Below are 13920 nucleotides of genomic sequence, written 5' to 3'. Positions count from 1 at the left end.
TCCTAATTGTGCTTAATACGTATGGGTTAGAACATGCTTTTTGGTTATATACATGAATATGATACAAGGGAAAGAAAAATATAATTGCTTACCCTGGAGAAGGCTCTGGTATTCGCATTGAGCTGCACTGTCCACTTGCCCTTCCTTATCCCCCAGCAGAGTTTATTGGACTGAAAGATGCTCAGCTCTGCACAAATGCTGACCAGAGTTCAGTGACGATGGATCATCCTTTTGGCCCCAGGCCTGCTCACAAGTGGCTGCCACCTGTTAAATGGCAGCTGGCTGCAGCAGAAGGGCTCATCTGAGACCCTGAGACACTAACACCGGCATCTAAAACACATGCATATGGGGCAACAACAGTGGAGTCTGCTAAGAGGCAAAGTGTGAAGTGACTGAAGACTGGCAAAGCCTATTTTTCCAGAGAGAGCAAACTCATCATGTACAAGCTGCTCTAGCTCTGTCAGGCAATGAATGGTCAACCTCAAGCACTTTGCAGGGAGGCAGGAGGGTTCTGCAGCGTCAGCAGCAGCTTGCCCACAAAAGTGTTTCCTCCCTGCTCTCCATCTGGGAAAGTTGATGCCTGGCCAGCAGAATAAAGAGAAGTAACCAGACAGGCCACATATACTGTGACTGTTGCCCCAGAGGAGCATTGCTATCCTGGCAGCAATTGGCTTCATTCCTGTTGCTATAGCTGGGTGTGGGAGGGGGTAACACCAATTGTCAAGCAAACAAAGGTGCAAACAGCTGCTCCTTTTTGGAAGCAATGCTGCATGTGGGCAAGGTGACTGACTGTTTAAGTAAGTAAGAGGAGTCCCCCTAATGTCAGGGTACTATGAGGAGCAGCTCAAATTTCACTGAGAGTATTGGTAGCTCTTTGGACATTTCTACCCACCTTGCATCCTCTTGTCTTTCTGAACAGGGATACAGGGCAGAAGTGAGAAAACTTTCTACCAATAAGTAGAGGTAGAAGAATGTTTCCAGTTGATGAAATCTGTCATGTTTTCTGTAGCTGTTTGTCTGTGGGTGAAGCATGATCCCAATAAGCCTTCTTGTATGTGTGAGGGAGAACCAGCCCTACCCACCCAGCTCGAGTAGAGGCTGGTCTTTCTGTATACTTCTAGCAACTTCTCTTGTTAGGGTGTGTGGTTTTCACAAGGCAGGTTGCAATGTAAACCATGACATGAAAAGTGTCATTGCAGGATCTAAAGTGTAAAGCATGCTTCCAGTTTGACATGCTAAAGTTGGATTGCCTGAGATGCACACGCCATAATTCATGGTGTCCCTTGACCTAAGCATCACTCATTTCACAGGCTTTTCAGGGTGCCTACAGCCAACTAATAGTTGTTTGGGTCACAGCCATGAGAACTAAAGCTGGGGGAATCAAGGCTGGCTTTTCCACAGGCAATGAGGGTGAAGATTTCCCATGCATGCCAAGCCTTTACTGAAGCTCTTCCCAAACACTGCTTTATATCTACTTGGTTTGCCATGTCTTATACTTCTGCAAACATCACTACTGTGCACAACCAGTAGTCCTTGGTAACAAGAAGAGCATCTGCAGTGACATTAGATAAGAAAGACAAACATTAAGATTTGACAAGCCCAGATCAAAGGAAGAATGGGTGATAGGAACTGGGAGATGAAGTGTGGAATTAAGGGTGGGGAAGGGATGGTCGGGCTCAGCTGAAAGCATCCAGAACATATTTCTAGAGGGGGGTACCGTGGTTTCTTGCAGTTTCTTTAGATGCCAGAATCAATGCCTGAGGTTTCTGAGTTCTCATGCTCTCTGGGATGTTTTCTGGCACAAATTCAAAAGGACATACATGTACTATTTGAGTGAGCTTTTCTGGATAACAATCTCCACATTGTATATTATGTCATATGGATGTAAACATCGTGTCTTTCAATCTGAAAACACTTAACCCCTTTCCTCTCTCTTGTATGTCTTATTTATTCTGTGCAACATCCCACTGGCTTATTTTAGAAAAGGTAGAAGTTATGTGCTCCATGCTGTTTGCTACTTCTCCACTTATTGTACACATGGAGCAGGTAAGGCTGAGCCTGAGTTGATATGTGGTTTAAAAAGATAGAAACCAGCAAGTTTCATACTGCTTTATAGTGGTATAACTGTGTTTGTGTGTGTGTCCTGGGGCTATCCATGTGATACAGTAATTTGCAGAGACATATGGTACATCTCAGAGCCATATGATAAACTGCATTTGTCACGCGTGACCCTGCAGGGCTTCAAATGGGAACATTCATCCACTGGAGAGAGGGCGAGGTTCCCTGATTTATAGCTTTGCTTAGTTTTGAGGAAGCAGATATTGGAAATCACACCTTCATGGGTTTGGTCATTTCCCTAATAAGTGTTGTCATGTTCCTTTCCCCTTAAAAATTGCTAGACTACCAGCACTTAGGGAAGCCGACTTCACAAGCTCAGTGGTAGAATAAAGGAATGGATTGCAGTAGGCAGTAAATAGACGTAACCTGTGCTCTTCCGATTTTATGGTTTTTTGTTTTTTTTTTTTTGTTTGGTTTTGGTTTGGGTTTGTTTGTTTTTAGTTTTTTTGTTTTGCTTTGTTTTTGTTTTTTGTTTCATTTTGCTGGCAGGGCTGATCTTTGGCTCAATTACTTTGGTGAACTGCATGAAGAACAAAACCTAGGGAAGTATCTACATCTGATTTTTCTGAAATCACTTAGAACTGCCAGCCTGACTGACCTTTTGAAATTGGCTGATAGGCAAATAGTCCAAAATGCCCTGGGTTTGTAGTGTTTGAGGAGTTCGGTGCACAGCTTTGATGAATAGGACTTGCTGTAGTTCCCTCCAGGACTTGTGCCTTACAAATAAGTTCAGTGTCAGAATGCATTGGCTGTATCCTACCTACTGCATCTGGGAAGCCCCAGTGCCTTCTTGTTTCTCAGCAGTAATAAATAATAAATAAGGTCATGAGATAACAGCATTCCTTCCATACTTTTCACGGCAATTAGAACTCAGTTTTGTCCCAGCATGTGAGAAGGGCCAGATGCTTCACTCTCGTGATGGAAGGGAGATGAGGATGGATTATGATCCTTCTGTATGATGAACCCACTGACATCTCCACCTTAGTCTTAGAGTACTGGCATACACATTGTGGTCTCTGCAACAGGTCTATAGATTTTGCCAGACTGAGCAAATAATAATTAACTGGGAACTTGCTGAGGGGGTTGTACTAGCTCTCAGCCTGGTCAGGTAGCCCAGAAATGCTGTGCCTTACCAGGAGCTGTTGGATGGGCTGAATGGGATCCTCAGGTTGAAGTTCTAAACACCTGAAAGAGGCAGTGTGAGCTGGCTGGAAGTGAAAACTGAGACTTAAATCTAAGAAAATGTAACTTTCTTCCCTGCTCTGCAGCAAAAGTTGAGGGCGTGGTAATATGAGGGCCATCTGAAATGAGGTCTTCGTTGCTTTTGAGTGGGGGAACTACACTCCCCATCTCTTTTTCTCTAACTTCTACCTCAATGTCTTCCTTTTTTTTAGGTTGGAAACACCACAGTTGAAGACATTTGCTTGTAACATGCAAATGGTCCCTCTTCCTCAGCAGCCCTGCTTGAGCCGTCACTTTCCCTAAGAGCCTCTCCCATTCCACATCAAAAGGGTAGTGGTTAGTGGTATTTTCCACCTGCTCATGAAGGTCTCTCTCATCCATTCTGGCAGCTAAGGAGATTTCCTTTATTGCTTTTTCCTGCTCCTGGCTCATTTCTACTTCTCTCTTCTGTGGCTACTGTTTTGCAGTTACCCTACTGACTGCTTCACCAACAAGTTTTACTGTGTTAGTGGAGAAAAAAAATTCTGCAAGCACCAAGAAATGGCATGACTTGAGAGTGCTTTGTTGTTTTCCTTTGATTCAGTGCTGACAAAAGGAATTGTCTGCATGACCATCCTGGACTGCAATTGCGTCACTGGCTTAGAAATGGACATAAGCTAAGAGGCCACAGAAAAGCAAGTGCCATTTCTGCTGCAGTTGAGGTTTGATAATTGGACATTAGGTGGTGCTCCCATGGGTTCTTTGTTTGTGTCATCTCTACACAATGTTTAATAGACTTCTTAGAGTGTAGATGTTGGTATCCTGGGACATGATTTAATGGTTGATGGTGGTGATGGGTTGACGGCTGGACTAGATAATCTTAGTGGTCTTTTCCAACCTTAATTATTCTATGATTCTAGGAATCTTCTCTGCAAGCAGAGATAAGCTCTTGAATCATGCATCAAGAGCAAGTGTACTTGCCCCTTACTCTCATGCACTAATTTATGTAGCGTTGTAATGTCAATGGCCCTATATGTATGCAAAAAGTGACAGTGCTACACTAGAAAGGATAGAAATGGCAAAAGACCTGGCATATGAATAAGCCAGTATTGTTTACTCAACTAAATCAAAAGGAAAGCTCAGGGAAGGCTTGCTGCAGCCTTGCTGCAGAGGCTTCCCTATTAGTCCCTGAGAGAAAAGAAGGGGAAGGGAGGGGAAAGACACAAAGCTGAATGAATGGTAAGGCAAGAGGAGAAAGAAAGAGGAGAGGCTGAGAAATAAAGGCAGTTTGGACATAGATTTGGTCAGGGCAGGGCAGAAAGGGCTGAACATAATGGGAAATTAAGCCAATGAGGAAAGTGCCTTCGAACTCCAAGCCCCTGAGCAAAGTGCAGAGTGCTGGTAGGAGGCTGGGAAGTCCTCTCCCTCCTTCTGGGGTTGCATGACAGAAGAGAGGGGAGGATTTCTAAGCCAGCTTTTTCATTCCTCGATAAAGAGGGAAATGATTCCTCTGACTGCAGAGGCATACATTCCTTCTGAAAGAGGAAACATCCAAATGCATCATGTTATGAGCTAACTTCTGATCTTATTCGCAGCAGAGCAATACTGGAACAACTTGCATTGATCCCATGGCAGTCTTTCTGATTTTGAATCAGAAAGGGACTGAATGAGTGCCATTCTGTGAAGAAAGTGGTGTAAAGCAAGAATTTGGGGGATCTCTCACCTTGGTGGAGAGACTGAGTACTGAACTAGGATCTTCCCCCTTTCTTACTCCCTTCTCTCTCGCTTCTTGCCAGCTGTCCACCGATCTTTTCAGAGAAAACATAAATTTTGCAGTTCTTCTCCTCATATACCTTCTACTTTTCTGTATCCTATGCCTACACAAATGCAAAAATGTTCACTACTCCATTTCTTCTCCTTTTATAATGTACAGTCACCACATTCATGTCTCCCTTGTATTAGAGGCAGGATATGGGCAGGAAATAATAACGCAAGATTCAAACTTGAAAAATGCAAACCTATTATCTAGGGAAAAATAAACCCAAGCTTAGCTATTCAAAGGGCGGGAGCCTTTGGAACTTGCAAAAGAAAGAAAGCTGGAAGCAACTTATCAGGGACAGCAAGGCTGGAGAAGAGCTTGCAATGTGATATAGTACTTAGTGGGGTAGCAGGCAGCCAGTGTAACTCAGAGTTTTTCAGATGCTCTTGTCCCACTTGCATCCACAAATTTCAGTGCCATATCTCAGGCTAAAAGGCCCTTGAAGTGATGATGACAGTGAAGCCTGAAGGTTCTTATTGCTGAAAGGATTTACCTCAAATTGTGGCAAGGGATTGCTCAAGATCAAGCAGCACTGTAGAACTGTCCGGCTGGTCTGTGATTCTTCCACAGTAGAAGTCACAGAATAACAGATTCACTGAATGTTGAAGTTGTAAGGCACCTCCGAAGCTCATCTTGTCCATCTCCCTGCTCAAGTATGGCCACTCGGAGCAGGCTGCACAAGATCATGCCTTTTTAGAGGGGGGCTTTTAGAGACCTCTAAGGAGGAGATTCCATATCCTCTCTTGGGAAGTTGTGCCAGTGGTCCATCACTTGCACAGCACAGAATTGCTTGCTGGTGTTCAGAAGGAACCACCTGCATTCACCATTGCCTCTTGTCCTGACACCACTAAAAGGAGCTTGATCCATCTTTTCACCCTCCCTTCAGGTATTTGAAGACACTGAAGATGCCCCTGAATCTCCTTTTCTCCAGACTGAACAGTCACAGTTCTCTCAGCTTTTACTCACAGGAGAGGTGCTACAGTCTCTTCATAATCTTGGTGTCCCTGTGCTGGATTCTCTACAGTTTGTCCGTGTTTCTCTGGTATTGGGGAACCCAGCACTGGACACAGTACATCAGATTCAGCCTCTCCAATGCTGAGTAGCAAGGAAAGATTATTTCTCATAACCTGCTGATGCTATTTTGCCTACTGCATCCAAAAATACTATCAGCCTTCCCAAAGGTATCATATCCCTGTGCAGCTGGAAGTGTGGGAAGACATGATCTAGACAGGGAGGAGGAGAAAGGGAGCATTTACCACATTGCCTGTCTCTGAGGATGAACAGATAGCACAGAGAATTAAAAGCCTGGGCTTTTTGACTGCAAGCATACTTATAAAAAGTGATGCTTTGTGGGTGTGGAATGAAAATCAGCCAAGAGTTTCAATGGCGCAAGATGATTTTCTAAATTCTGAAAAATTGGACAAAAAAGAAGGAGAATGAATGAATTGAAGCAAAGGGCATTGAACACTGGTAAGTAGTGCTCCCTGGTGAAGAAGGACAATTCCTGAAGGTGGTGTGATGAATTGCTTAATAGGATGTGGCTAGTAGGGGGAATTTTTGAACCTTGGACGAAGCTTTAGGGTTGCAGTTACTAGGTTCCTGAGAATAAATGTTGTGTCTTCTGTGATATGCAAGAATGTGGGTCTAATTTGTAACACTGATTCAAATTGGACTAAAGGGTGAGGTAAAGAAAAATGATGCACAGGTTAAATAACCCCCCGCAATTACTTTGCTATAGCTGTATCTGCATAATGAATGGAACAGGGTGAAAAACAAAAGGTTGAGAGACACCATCATGTTCAGCACTTCCAGAGGAACAGGATCAAGGTCTTCTGAGCATAAGGTCCTATTCTCTTCTGTGTGTGTGTCGGGGTGAGCAACGTGCAGAGAGGGTGATGAGAACCTCGACATCCTATTTCTGTTATGGTGGATACAAAGACAGAAAGCCATGTGTTGGGAAGCTCTATGTGGTATCTGATCTATAACTCAAGTACCCTATAGTTGGTTATATTCCTTAAAATGAAGATGTTATCCACATGTGATGGAGGTCTTTTGGCCTCATGGGCCACTTGCAGAGCAGATATTCTCAAGCAGGCATCACAAACAGCTCCATCTGGCTGCCTGTGGAGTCCTCTCTGTAAGAAGAGTGGTCAGGGTAGAGGAGAAAGGAGGTCCCAATCTCCTTTGGCTTTTCCAAGGTTCACAGCAAGGACAGCCTTATGTATCTCAGAAGCAGTGGCGTGCTGATGGACAGACCAGCTATGATCAGGCACTGAATTCTTGCAGGCTGCACTGCTGCTTCATGGAGGCTCCTCATGCTGCCTCCCACCCATTTGTTCCAATTCCATGCTTACACTTTCATGTCTCAATGTAAAGGTCCATGATGGTTCCAAAAATTTCCATGCTGTGGATCAAGCACTAGTCATAACGGAGCTCTGAGAATTAGCAGAGACCTCCATATGTCATGGTCTCCAAAATGGGTGATGACAGAGTGAAAATAGGGTGGAAAGAGCAACAAAGAAAGAAGCTGCAAAACCTTTGGTAGCTGACTTGCATCTCTCTCTCAGGGAATTTTATGGCTATCTCTGCTGTCTCCTTTCGAGAGAGCAGATTACATGGATGCACTGAAGACACGAATTCCCAGTCTCTTTTCTGGAAACAGATCCCACCCACTGCTCTCACAAGCAGCAGCTGTTGGTTGTCTTACTCCCTGTATTGCCCAACACCAGCAGCTGATGCTGCTTACCAGAGCATGTCACTGGGTACATGTGTGTCCGTCCCAAAATGACTGGAGAGAGTGGTCAAGCTGGAAGTCATTGAGTCACAGGAGACCCCAGGTATGCTCTCCTGGCAGGGAAGCAGTCTGAAGGTTGCCAGTCAGCCCGTGTCTTGCTGGATGCCATGTGCTATTTGTAAATCTGAGCCTTTAGCACGAGAAAGACCAGGTTGTCACTATAATTTAAAATCCTTTTGTGGTGCAGAGAAATGTCAGCAGGCAGTTACAAATAACGGGAAGGTCTGACATAGACACAAAGAAGCTGTTGTTTTCTGCTTGTCCTGGCTGTCAGTGGTGTTGGGTTGCTCAGTGTTGCTCAGTAAAGCAGTTTTGGAATTCTTCTGCCTTCCTTGAAAGCTGAAGACATGCGAAGTGCAATGTCTCTGTCAAAATAAACGCTTGCCAGGCTGCTGTGTGAAGAGCTGGGATGCTGACATGCAACAGGGTGAGGGTTGGCACTGGGCCCAGACAGGGAGCCAGGGAGAATCCTCTGGCTAAGCTGATGTCTTCGTTTTGATAACTTGGTTTCCACCTGCAGGTGTAATCGATACCCAGGTGGTGCAGTGACTCAACTTGCCTGTCTTTGTTGCTGCTGGGTTTCAGCTGCACGGAGCAGTAGGGGGAACAGAGGGGAGGGGAGGGGTTTGAGAAGAATTCCTGTCTCAAGAACCACAGAGGCATTTTCATGCCTGGCATTCTTTCCCCAAGGTGGCCCCTCTCATCCTGGAGACAGTGTGGCACCTGAAACCATGGGCCGTGTGACCACGGGTTATTTACAGCTGCAAAATCAGGAGCAGAAGATTGATTTTTTTCAGATGAGAATGCTAGCTGAGCTGAGGGAGGCTGAGGGGCTGGATGTGGAGGAGCTGGGGTGTTTCAGAAGAAACTCGGCATGATGAGCCTTGGAGTGATTTTGGCTCAGAGAGTTGTGGTTTGCCAGAGGAGGGTGGAGAGTGTGCTGTGCCCACATTTGGCTCATTGATCTGCTTTCTTCTCCATCCCACTTGATGGATGGCTCAAGGAGGATCCTTCATATACAAGCTTGTTCATGAGTAGAAACTTGTCCAACGCATCCTTGCCTGCCATCACCAGCTGTCAAAAAAGAGAAGGGTCATGTAAGGAATGAGCCAAGCATTGTGAGCAGAGGAAATGGAAAGGAATGGTGAAGATCTACACCATGTCCCCCACTTGTGGGAAGAGTTCCAACCTTTCCCATGCAGTAACTCAGATTTTTTTTTCTGTGTTTCACAGAATCATAGAATCATAGATTGGTTTGAGTTGGAAGGGCCCTTTAAAGGCCATCTGGTCCATCCCTCCTGCAATGAGCAGGGACACCTACAAGGTGCTCAGAGCACCTCCAGCCTGACCTTGGGTGTCTCTAAGTATAGAGCATCCATCAGCTCTCTGGACAACCTGTGCCAGTGCCTCACCACCCTGACTGTAAAAAACCTTTTCCTTATATCCAGTCTAAACCTCCTCTTCTATGGCTTGAAACAATTTCCCTTTGTCCTATCAAAGCTGTAGTCCTCACATCCTCTGTAGGCCTCACATCCACTCGAACTCAGCAACGCAGAAACTAGAGTGTCTGTATCCAGTTACAGCCATCCCTGGATTTGAGATCGAGAACATTAAAAGAATGAGTCTGGATACCACTCTCACATGCCTCAAGTGCCAATGCACTGCATCTGTAAAAGGTTGGTGCCAGGCAGTCCCATTCACTGGACCTGTGCACTCTCAAAGCTGAGTTCTTGGTGTGGGGAGCTCAGACAAAGAGGACTGCAAGTAAGAGAACAAGCATCAGCGTGAGCACTTTGAATGGTCGGTTTCGACAAAGTTCATCAGAAGTACGTCACAGGGCTCTGTAACTCTGATGCTATTCAACATACTTGTAACAACTAGGAGAGGAATGTGAATAGCAAGTTAACAGTTTACCTGTGGCCCAGAGTTATTCCAGAGAGACAATCTGAATTTAACTGCAAAGGATTGCAGAAAATCTCTTGTCACAGAGGGTCTTGGCCCTCCCTGACAGATTACATAAAGCGGCAGCAAATGCAAGGGAATTCCACGGGGAGGAAAACAACCTGACTGTGCTGATACACTGAGAAACTCCAGGTCAGACATTGCCAGCAGAGAAAGAGATCTTGGAATCATTGCAGGCATTTTGCTGAAAGCTCTCTTGAGGCTCTGAGGAAGTCAAACAGAAGCATGAGGAATGTGTACAGAAGAATATGCCTCCTCATACTGCATGGCTTTCTGAACATTTGGAGGTTTCAAGTGCTTTCAAGAACCACTTAGAAGAGCTTAGAAACACTAGCATGCATAGAGAGAATGTCAGCCATGATCAGAAATAGGAGAGAGAGTCTGGACGGGAATGGATTGCTAGTCTTGGAAATGAGATGCCTGAAAGGAAGCCATGAATGGTATGGGGAACGTCAACAGAGAACGAACATTCACGCAGTCTCCTATCACATAACCTAATGGCACCTGATAAAGTGATCAGGCTACAGGTTTAAAACAAACAAGCTACGTTCCTTTCCACTTAGACGTCAAGGAATGATGGAGCTCGTTGCCACAGAAAGTTATAGAAGGCGATGCATGAACAACATAGCCATGTCTGTGCAGCACAGCTCCTGTCATTGCTGAATACAACAGCAGAGATACTATCTTTGTATCGCAAGTGCCCTAAGCAGCAGGCTGATGGAAGATGAACTGATGTACTGGGATACAGTTCACTCTTCCTCTCATTCTTATACTTCTTTCCTTAATAACTGGTGATAGCTAGAGAAGAGATATTGGATGTTTGATCTGGGATAGTACAGATTCTACATTTTTAGTAAAACTCTTTTTTTTTTTTTTTTTTTTTTCTTACAGTCATCCTCCAAATATCTGTCAGCTGGCCAGATATTGCAGGAGAAGCAGAAAGTGACCAGTGAGCTGGAGAAGATTGCAAACTTCCAGGCGGACAGCTGACATATCTTATGGACATTCCTTGCATTTGTTGCACTGGTGTGCTAGCCACAGGATTAACAAGAAACAAGGCCACATGAGTGAAAGTGAGCAAACACTGAGCAAAAACAAATTATTAAAAGGAGAATTGTATTGTTTTTCCTATTAACTTTACCAGGGAGATAGATGTCCTTTCACATTCAGGAAATAGAAGAGAGACTTAATGTTCTCCTGCTGAACAAACAGTAAATACACTCTGGATGTAGGATCCAACAGCTACACCTGTCCAAGCAGGAAATGTCAAGTTCCATATCAGTAGTGAAATCTGGATTCTGCGTATTTGCAACCTTGAGTAGGATTTTTGCAGAAATAACTGGGAGTAAAATTTGTCCCCAAGTGTGCTGGTCCTCTCAGCTCGCATAGATCCATTGCCTGAGGCCGAATATCAATTGAGGAGTGTAGTTTTGCATGGATCAGCTGGAAGGAGGTATAAGCTGCCCACAGACAATCTTTGCAGAGGAGTTATCTTCAACCAACTACAAGCCCAGGACTGTGGGATGCTGGCAACAGAAACAAGTTGATTGTGGCTTAGCAGTTTCAACCAGCATGCAGTCCTAGCCACAGCATCTCCAGAGGTGTTTCACAACACAGGATCCTGTCAGAGTTCAGGGAGGGGAAAGAATACACTTTCTGTGAAAATTACCTTCTATTTTTCTATGCTCTTTCCATGTCCATTTGCTGATATCCACTGTGGTTTTTTAATGAATAATTCAGAGACTACTGCATTTAGGACAATGCGTGTGTGTCAAAGTATTTAAGCTGTGGTTCTGCTTTCTTTCTCTGCTGCCCAGTTCCAGACTCCACCTTCCCTCCCTGCCCAGCCTACTCAGTAGACAATGTTTTTCCATTTAATTTCATGAGACAAACGCAAGGCATTCTCATCCCTTCCCCCATGCTTGGAGAAGAACAGTCCACATCTGGAGGCCATTCACAGCTGGAAGATCTCTTCTGACATTCCTTGCTTTGAAATCTAACCCATCTAACCTTCTGTCTAAATACTCTGTGCATGGCAGAAAGGGGCTTTGTGAAGGGAATCAGTGAAGCAGCCTGTGACCCCTACATCCTTCTGCAAGTGTCAGACCTCAAGACTGCAGAAAATTTTCCCCACAGTGTAATTGTTATTTGGTTTAGGACTTCCTAGCTTTATGTTCTCCAAATGCCAGCTTTGAAAGCAATTTGTAAAGTAACCGAAGCTCAGAGGACTTTATTTTCCTGCAATGTTAAACATGCACAACAACAGTTAAATGAATATGTCTAAAGCACTTTGTAGATTCCAAGATTCACAACCAGAATCTCCAGTTGGTGGCCTGTGGGCTGCATTTTGTCTGTAGAGCAGTTTGCCCAGCTTCCAATGGACTTTTCCACAACTGAAAAATAAGACATCAGGTTTTCCACATCATCCTACTCAGTTAGAGTAAATCCCTGTAATATAATCTGCCCCCTGTTCACCAGAAGGGTAGATAATTTGTAATTACATTTTAAATGCCTTGGGATGGAGACTTGCTTGTTATCTTTGCATGTCCTTAGCCCATCTATACCTTCGTCTTTGACTGCATTACTAAGTGCTTTACAGTGCCAGTAAACACACTCATCATTGTCATAAACGCCTTTGTCATGACTAATAGGACAAAGATTAATGAGCTGCTGGCCTAGCCTATGAGGGCTGGCACAGGTATGTCTTTTGAAAAAAGAAAAAAGAAAAAGAAGAAGAAGAAGAAGAAGAAGAAGAAGAAGAAGAAGAAGAAGAAGAAGAAGAAGAAGAAGAAGAAGAAGAAGAAGAAGAAGAAGAAGAAGAAGAAGAAGAAGAAGAAGAAGAAGAAGAAGAAGGAAAAAGGTGTCCTATTTGCTTCCCAACAGTATTCTATCTGCTTTTATGCTCTGATAATGTCAGTTGTTCCCTGCATTCAGTAACACAGCCCATTCCTGCGGGTACTCATTCTTTTGGCTGTGTGATAGCCTCACCTGATTCACAGTACTGGGCCTCTGGGACCCAGATTATGTCCAGCTATCTTAACTTCCAGCCTCACTGAGGCTTTGTTGTACTCTCATTGCACACCAGCTTTCCTGGAAGCATCCTCCTCAATGTTGCTTCTTGTGTTGCAGACCTGAGCAAACTAACAAGGCTATACTAATCTGGAAGATGTTCTTGGGTGGCTGGTGAACTTCTAAAGTAAGTGAGCCTTAAGAGATACATATGTAGGTCCATGCACTTGAGAGGTGGAGGAATATATTATAAAAGAGTTATACTGATTTTCCTGTTCTCAACCCCTGAGACATTAAACGTATACCTTCACCTCTTTAAAAGTTAATTATTATAGTATACGATCTATGACGTCCTGATTTACTTCACACTACTACAGGCAGTGTTCAGCTCACACGCCTTAGCTGAGAGGATAGCAGTAAAGTGCTGAACAGGAGTGGCTGAAGTCATGGCACATCTCCTATGGACTTGTCTGACTCAATTTTTCAAGGCTGTCCCACATAACTAATATAATTAATGTAATAGCCTACACGTATCTGGGCCATATACAGCCTGTTGCTACCTGCGTTTGATTCACATATGACTATTTAGGACTGCAGAGGGAACTAGGTTCTGGGGAAAAAGGGGTGCTTTTTATCATGCTATAATTGTTCTTTGTGTGTTACAGTCACCAAAACATCTGGAATAGGCATGTATTTGGGGCGATATCGCTGGCTGTGCCTTGAGCTTAAGTGACCCTTAGGCTAAAAGAATACTTTTAGCACTGAGATAAAGTTACTCTGATAGAAAAGGCGTAATGGTACTCAGTACTCTTAATGATTCCTTACTCAAACAGTTTGAGGAAAAAAGATGGTATTGTAACTAATTGTTAGTACTGTTACCAGCTCTGTGGCAACTATCATAAAGTAGGATACCAACATGGTAGGTGCTGCTCAGAAATGCCAGGCACTGCTATACTTCAAGGTAAGTGTGGTGCTGGAATGCCATAACAAATGCCACCACAGAGATTTGGGTTCCTGTTTTGGAATGCAAAGCTCAGCCATCGTAAGGAGCCTTTTT

The 13920-nt window shown here is 44.2% G+C and overlaps 1 protein-coding gene across 16 annotated transcripts in view; it reads left to right on the top strand.

Moving 5' to 3' along the window:
- The window catches only part of GSG1 (germ cell associated 1), a 90407-nt gene that overhangs the window by 53122 nt on the left and 23365 nt on the right, over positions 1-13920 (top strand). For 12 of the 16 annotated variants that reach the window (XM_048949914.1, XM_048950064.1, XM_048950046.1 and 9 more), the window contains one exon: positions 10746-10927. The exons of 2 other annotated variants lie outside the window; for them this stretch is intronic. The gene's annotated coding sequence lies outside the window, so the exon portion shown is untranslated. Of the gene's footprint in view, positions 1-10745; positions 10928-12577; positions 12715-12999; positions 13051-13920 lie in introns of those variants that run through there. 2 more of the 16 variants (XM_048949940.1, XM_048949946.1) reach the window with 2 other exon arrangements.

The sequence above is a fragment of the Lagopus muta genome, chromosome 1 (assembly GCF_023343835.1).
Source record: "Lagopus muta isolate bLagMut1 chromosome 1, bLagMut1 primary, whole genome shotgun sequence".
NCBI lineage: Eukaryota > Metazoa > Chordata > Aves > Galliformes > Phasianidae > Lagopus > Lagopus muta.
The sequence above is the reverse complement of the archived record's forward strand: the minus strand, read 5'-3'. Positions and strand labels throughout refer to the sequence as shown.